Source organism: Protopterus annectens, chromosome 11.part0 (genome assembly GCF_019279795.1).
Source record: "Protopterus annectens isolate FY-2018-M chromosome 11.part0, PAN1.0, whole genome shotgun sequence".
Classification (NCBI taxonomy): domain Eukaryota; kingdom Metazoa; phylum Chordata; order Ceratodontiformes; family Protopteridae; genus Protopterus; species Protopterus annectens.
The window spans coordinates 939,427,676-939,436,260 of NC_056745.1; positions in this window are offsets into that span (position 1 = coordinate 939,427,676).

Consider the following 8,585-nt stretch of genomic DNA (forward strand, 5'->3'; position numbering starts at 1 on the left):
CATTATGTATTTTCTAGTGAATTTAGTAAGTATATTAAAACATACACGCAAAATTTGGATGACATTTTTATTATTTGGGAGGGTGATTTGGCCATCCTGGATGCATTTATTGATTACATTAATAGCACAGTATGTTTTTTTAAAATTCACCCATGAATATAATTCAGATACCATTATATATCTGGATGTTAGATTAACTATTGATAAGGTACAAGGTTTATTAAAATCTAATATTTATAGGAAATCTACTTTTTCCAATTCATATCTTCAGTACAATAGTTGGCATCCTAACCATCAGGAAAAGGCCATTATAAAAGGTCAAATGGTTAGAGCAGCTAGGATGGGTAGTGATGAGAAAGATTTTGTGGATGAATTAAATTTTATGATCACCCTATTTTTGAATAGAGGTTATCCTAAGAATTTATGTTTGGAATTGTTTAATGAGATTAAAAATAAAAGACATGCTGGTTTTTACAAATCTATCCTCAATTCTGATAATACCAACATTTCTATTGTAGTGCCCATTACACCACACCACTTGGGGAATTCCCCATTAATGTTTATTTCTACCTTTAATGGGGACACTGATTGGATTACATGGATGGTTAGAAAGAATTGGGGCGTCTTACAATTGGATAAAAATGTTGGTTTAAAATTTGGTAATACGCCCACATTCATTTATAGGAAGGATTTATCATTCAAATACATTTTGAAAGATGTTCATTTTCCAAAGGTTCATCAAATAGTAGGATTTTAGGTAACTTTAAATGTGGAAGGTGTTCTACATGTTCCCATATTTTACCAACGGGTAGTAAGTTTGTGGTTAATAATTATTATATTTCAATTATGGGACATTTTGATTGTTATAGCAAGAATGTTGTTTATCTCGCTAAATGTCAAGACTGCCCGGCTTTTTATGTGGGCAAAACTTCTAGGCTTTTTAGAGAGAGGGTCAGGAAACACCTTTTAGACATTAAACATCTCAAGCCCACTAATGCTTTAGCCAGACATATTGTTGGTCATATTGGGCATGTTTTTAAATTTTGTGTTTTGCAGCAGATTAAGTGTGATCAACAGGGTAGGATTTTGGATATACACTTGGATTTAAGTGAGCTAAAATGGCAATTAAGGTTAGATGCACAAAATTACCCTGGTCTCAATGATTATTGTACTATTAAGCCCATGCTTAAGCTTAAACATATCACGGGCAAAAAGTGAATATTTTAACAATAACAACAATAAATCCATTTTCGGCTTGGACTTCGTTTCTCCATTTGAATTTCTTGATATAACATATAAATGCCAATAATATTTGCTTTTGTTTGCATCGCCCCTAAACTGTGCAAAAATCAATCATCTAGAGGTTGACGCACCACATGCGGGCACACTCAGGGTTATATTCCACAGGTACACGTTTACAGCTGCTAGATGACTACTTCCTTGCACAGTCATGTTGCACAGCTAGCACTTGCACCACATAGTCCATAATGCTGACAGATACCGGTGGCTAATGTCTACAGTGAGTGACATCTGAACCTCATGTTGTTGTAGCCATTTGGCTGTGTACTGGGTGGGACATGCCTCATAATGGATGGCTCCTTGTCACAGACACTTTCTTCCGCACACTTATGTACATCTACCTTTGGCTTATTATAGTGTGTTGTCCTTGGATATATGCCTGTATTCCTATCCACTGTTTGTGCAAAGCATGAGTGGTACATACTGAGGAGTGTCTGCACTAACATCTGCAACTGCCAGATATGTCTGATCCACTGTTGTTTGCAGACATGGGCTTCATTTGTTTAAGTGTGTGAGCATGCCCAGTATGCCCTTCTGTATTGAATGTGTGGATCGATTCCAGGTAGTTTGTACTCCAGTGCAGACCTTTGTGTTGCACACCTACAGGTAGCAAACTGTTTCTGCAGTGTAGCTGTCTATCATTTTGCAATATGGGGACAAACTGTGCAGGGTATAGTGTGTACTGTAGGTGATTGTTTTAATCCCGGTACCTGTTAAAGCATGTTTTAATTTGTTTTACACACTGGGACATGCTTACTATATTTCTGGAATTGCTAAGAGAGTTCTAAAGTCGGTAAACTACTGGCCGCTTACTTAGGGTGCTGTTAATCCTGCTACTGCTCTAGAGCATTTTTAGTCAATTGCGACTTGCTTTTCCAAGCTGTAGCATCAAGAGGCTAGCTGTAAAGCTGATAAACTATAGGACACTCATACAAAGAGTGTTGTTTTTAATCCCAGTACCTGTTAAAGCATTTTATTAATGAGACATGGTTATACTAGCTGCCTGCTTGAACATAGTGTTTCTGATGAGTCTAGGCATGTGAAAGGTTAATAATCCCACACATTAAGACTAAAAGCTCCTACTATAGCCTTACTGCCTTTTTTGTTGGTAAACTGCTAGTTTTTTTATTTCTGTTGCAGCGCTTTTAAGCACAATGCACTGTAGATGATACTGTCTTTGTTTATATACTATGCCATATGCAACATCACCAACTGAATGAGCTTTGATTAATATCTGTTTTTCTGTGCAAAACCTATGATTAATGTAACCTTGTGTTTAATTGAGCAAGTTGTATTCATATTATGCTACTTAGTAATTGCTCTTTTGATATGAATGTTTACACTGCTTATTTGCATTGTATTAGATATTTAAATGACTTGCTCTCTACCTTTTACTAATTAATATCTACTCTCCCTGTTCTCATACCATTTATCTACATCTATCCCTTGATTCTCTCTACCTCCTGTATGGCCTTACTAACACTTTACTCCCTGTAGAAAGCAATATTTCTGCCTTATCTCTCTACTTCCCTGCATTTACTAGATTACCTAACACTTGTGTCTCGCTTCTCTTACAGTTAACTGTCCTCGGGTGCTCTCCCCATCATCCAACTAAACGGGATTTTCCCTCCTGCATATCCCAGGAGACTTATATGAATTTTATCTGCTAGCCAGGCTTCACAGAAAGCTATTGTGGAGAGGAGTCCCAAAATTAGAAACTTACCAAAGTATGTAGCTTAAGGCTAATTTACCTGAACAAATTATTCTTTTGTACCACCTATGTGTAATAGCCTGCCTTCCCGAGTGTGCATGTTAAGCAGCCAGTCACAGACCCTGGCCACTTTTCCCCCCTCCAGCCATAACTTAACCTCATTTAGTATTATAGAATCTGCTCTTGCTAATCCCACAGGTTATCTCCTTCAACAACTAGGTGCCAATATATACCACTATAACTCTATATAGCTGGACAACTTTTAATTATCCTAAGGATTTTAATTTTGGTTTTATTTTTTATTCCCATACTAAATGCAGGTTGATTAGATAACTACTCCTTCCCTCTATCCCTAAACCTGTTTAAATACAAACTCCCATCATCCCATAGCCCAGACCAACAGTAGGTTTGTAACTTACACTGAATACTTACTTTCTTGCCTGTTGTTTGAACAGCAGTGGCTGATACTTTCTCAGCTGCACTCACCTCTTTTGCTCTTGCCCCACTCTGTTTGCCCTGCGGGCTCGCTCCACTCCCCTACCCTACCCCCAATTCCTACCCACGCCAGAGATCCTACTCTTATACTATCTAACCACACCCCCTTACCTCTTCCACCAGTCGCAAACCCTTCACCACTGTTAATTAACTCCAATTCTCTCGTTTCACTTACCTATCCCAATTTCCCTAACCACACCCTCCTCCTATTTCCTTCCACACTTAGCATACCTCCAAGCCTAGAACAAGAACCTAACATACTCTTCCAGATGTATAAGCTACACTCCCCAGCCCTTATACAGAGGTTATTCATACTTACACTTCTACCACCTCTAACTTTAGTTTACCTGCTAACCACCTATGAACACCCAATATATCCACACTTTCTCCACTCTAATAGGCTATCTACTTCTTCTTCTCTACCTATTCTCACTTGCCATGTTAACATAACATCTACTCCCAGCTATCTACTAGCAAAACACCATAGGATAACCCACATTAGATATGACTCTCCCAATCCCAGAAAATCTCTAACACTATATAGTAAATTCCCAAATCCTAGATTTCAAACTGTACTCCTCTCTTTAAAAGATGGAGACATTCGCCCAAACCCAGGGCCAATAACTACTGCTACTACTCAACTCAATAATCCCAACCCCCATGCTATCCATTTCCTTACCAAACCACCTAACTCACTCTTATTAGCTCACCTCAACATACGTAGCATTAATGACAAAGTTGCACAACTCCATGCTCTCCTGGAAGTCTACTCCTTTGACATTCTTTGTTTAACAGTAACTTGGTTAAAACCTGTAACTAAAGACAATGAAGTCATCCCACCCGGTTATAATATTTTGCGACTTGACCGTACAACCAAAAAGTGTGGTGGTATAACTATCCTTTTTAAATCTGGGCTACAGATTACTACCTACGACTGTGAACCACCTCAAGACTCCAACGCTGAAATTCTTATTACCAAGCTTCAACTTAACAAATTCAAATCCATTTATATTATTTGTACCTATCTTAAGCATGGTAACAACACTGCTACAATAGAGAATATCCTTTGTTGGCTATCCCAAAATTTACCCCAAGAAACCATAATCCTAGGTGGTTTTAACACTGATTGGAAGGGTTGTAGAAGTACCCACCCTACAAGCCATATTAACCTTTTTGGTTTTTCACACATCATTACCTCCCCTACCAGGATAAACAAGCCTAATAAGAAAGAAAGTACCTTAGATTGGATTCTCATAAACAATCATCCCCGGACATATGAATCTGGAACCCTCCCTGATTATGTAAGTGACCACTCATTAACCTACATCATCAGGCTTAAAGCCAATCTACCTAATCCAACCATATCTAGGAAAATTAGAACCAAGAAAAACTTCAACCCCAACTTCTTCCAAAGGGAACTAAGAGCATGTAACTGGTCACACTTAACATACCTCATACTGGAGGAAGCTGTTAATTACTTTAATTCTAATTTCCTAGCCATACTAGACCACCATGCCCCAACCCACTCTATTAGAATGAGAACTAAATCTGCCCCATGGCTTTCAAAAGAAACCAGGCAAAAAATCCAACTCAGAAATAAATACTAGAATAAATCTCACTTAACTAAAAACCTAGTAGATCAACAAAACTTCAGGCAACTAAGAAATGAAACTAAAAAGGCAGCACTGACTGACAAAAGAAACTACCTACAATTTCAGCAGGCTCACCATAATAAACCACAAAAGTTCTGGGTAAGTATTAATCAATTATTACACCCAGGCCAATCCATTACACCAAACCCACAAGGCACAGACCAAGAGAATCCCAAGCAGACTGCTAATGCCTTTAATACATTTTTCACTGAGGCCATTCAAACCCTTGCCAGTCAATTATCCACTCGGGACTTATCTATATCCAACTCTACCACTAACCCACCCCCTCCATTTTTCCTCCAACCGGTCCCAACTACATATATTCTTGCCTTTATCCAAAAACTGAAACCATGCACGCCTTCAGCAGACCAACTACCCACTGAATATCTACAAAAGGCAGCCAAATCTATTGCCTATCCCATTTCCATTCTTATCAATAGAACCATTAGTGAAGGACACATCCCTAGAATATGGAAGGTCTCCCATATTATCCCCCTTCATAAGGGAGGTAACTACTGAATTCTCTAATTACCGTCCCATTACCCTGCTGTCTCCCCTAGCAAAGATCATGGAAAAATGCATCCATAGACAATTGCTAGACCACCTAATCCAAAATAACTTACTTTCCAACTCTCAACATGGTTTCAGACCTTCCCACAGCACTACTGCCCTCCTTTCCTTCACTGACTGTATCAACAAAAACCATAACCCCAATATGCTTTCCTCTGCACTATTTATAGATCTGTCTAAGGCATTCAATATGGTAAATCACCAGATAATTATAAAAATAAAAAATCTCTGTCACTAGATATATTCGCTATAAAATGGTTCCAATCCTATTTGGATAACAGACAACAGGCCGTTCTTTGGCATAACACTATCTACCCATCTGCCCGTTAACATGGGTGTCCCTCAAGGGTCCATATTAGGACATCTCCTATTTTCTTTATTTATCAACAATCTTCACCTAGCAATCCCCCAAGCTACATGCATACAATACGCAGATGATTCCGCACTTGTATGCTCAGCCACATCCATATCTGAACTGCACTCCCTTACCCAAAAGGTCTTTAACACAGTTGAACAATGGTTTACTCTATGCTGTCTCCTTCTGAACCCCCAAAAAACTAAACTCCTCCTTTTCTCTCCTACTTGTAAGTCCCCCCAATAGACTTCACAGTAACTTCCAATAACAGTACTCTCATATCCCCAGACCCAACTGCCAAACTACTAAGGATCACCATAGATAACAACCTTAACTTTGACACCCATATTAACAATACCCTAAAATCTGTTAATAAAAAAATAGGCTCTCTCTACAGGATCAAACACTTCCTCTCTCCTGCAGCAAGAATAACTACTGCTCACACCCGTCTAATTTCTACTCTCTTCTATGCCTCACCCATATATACTAATCTCTCTAAAAACAACCTTAATAAAATGGAAAACTCCTACAACATAGCCAGATTTTCTACAGGTAACCCTTTCAGAACCCACCACTGCATTAACATAAAGCAACTAGGATGGCTTGAATTACAAAATCAGCTTAAATTCCACCAACTTACCATTGCCCACAAAACCCTTTACCATCCTACCAATACCCCTATACTATCTACCCTCATTATGCCCTACAACAATCTAAAGACCTTATGTTCATCACATAAACTTCTTGTAAATATTTGCAAATCAAACAATAGGGCTGTGGACTCTTTTCTTCAATACTGTTGGAAAATCCTGGAACCTTCTTCCTAGCATAGTTTCCTCTCTTCCCTCCATATCACTCTTTAAAAACAAACAAACTTTTCCTCAAAACACATTGGTTGTGCCCCTGTACTAAACCTGACTAATCTACTAGCGCTCTTACTTGGATCTACCTACTCTCCTCTTCTCAGTAGTCTTATTCCTTTTCTTAGAAACAACTGACCTAGTCCCTCAAGATATTTTTACTCACATCCTAAGAATTTATTAATGGAGACTAATTTTACTCATATATTGTATATTTTAGCTCCTACTTTTCTTTATGACAGCTTGTATACTAATATATTATATAACACAGCTGTTATCTTTTTACATGTTGTATTGCAACTAACTTTGTATTGTACTAACTGTATCAGTATATTTAGCACTATGCTATAAAGAAATGACCTCTGACTTTTCTCTGTTCTGTACCTGCAATGTTCATTGTACACATTGATTTTTTTGTATAAGTGATTGTATTTTTGCTTACTCAGAGCTTATCTCCCCAGGCCTCTACTGAAAATGGACATATATCCAGTTAGACTAGCCCAGTCAACAAATGTAAAATAAAATAAAATAAATAAATAATAAATTGTGTCTGTGCTGCTTCAGCTGCATGGTACCGCTGTTAGCAGGGATATTCAGACATGTGTACTGTTATACACTGTGATGTTTTCTGTCCTCATGTACTGTCAGGTGGACATTCTTGCTCATAGTGATGTCTTGGTGGACAAGGGTGACTGCAGCTGTCTCTAGTATTGAGGGCAGACACCTACATATTCATGGTAAGTTATGCAATTCTGGAGGGGAGAGCTGCAGACATTTGCTGCTGGGTCTTTGTATCCAGTTCAGCACCTTGGTGCAGTGCTGGCAGAGGATCCCATACTTGTATACCCATCAACATGACAGTATGGGCTTAGCTTGCTGTGGAAATGCCTCACAGCTGTACAGATTCACTCAGGTTACCCAGAGGCAGGGGCCATGGGTCAGGGTATTACCCCTATTGTGGTGTAGGGGCAGGTGTGTAGCCACTCATTTTTGTGTTTGCAGCCAGGGATAGTGTGTGCACACAGCTTGGAGTCAGACCCTGTGCATTCCATGTTGCCCATGCTCCCACCCCCCCCCCTCTGTTATTCTAACCTCTTCCATACATTATGCATACATTCTCTGATACTTTCCCTAAGGGTATCACCCCATCACAGGTGTGTGTTAGTGTTGGTCCACAGTTCATGCAGTGGGACATGGTGGACATGTTACTGTGTTTTGTCCACATGGCCTTGCATATGGCTTATGTGGAGTGTGTTATGTTATTTGGGTGTCCATGACATAACATGCATTGGCAGTAAGTGAGACACAGGCCTTTGGCAGAGGCCTGTGAGGGATTAGGTGTTGCTGCGGGCCAGATGTGGCAGGCCGTTGCATTCTGTCAGTCCCACAGTCTCAGACCACCATTCAGTATATTCCCCTGGGGTGACAGGGTAGGTGTGATAGGTGTTCATGCCAATACCTTCTATCAGTCTTGATCAGGTGGTGTAGATGCTGGCAGGGTGCTACCCACAGCTAGGGACACACCTGCATGGAACACCTGCACTGCATGCTGCATTCTTCTGCTATTGCCATATACAGGTGGGGGTCATACTGTACCCATTCCCCACAACAGGGATATGATCAGAGAGGTACCTGTGGGTGGT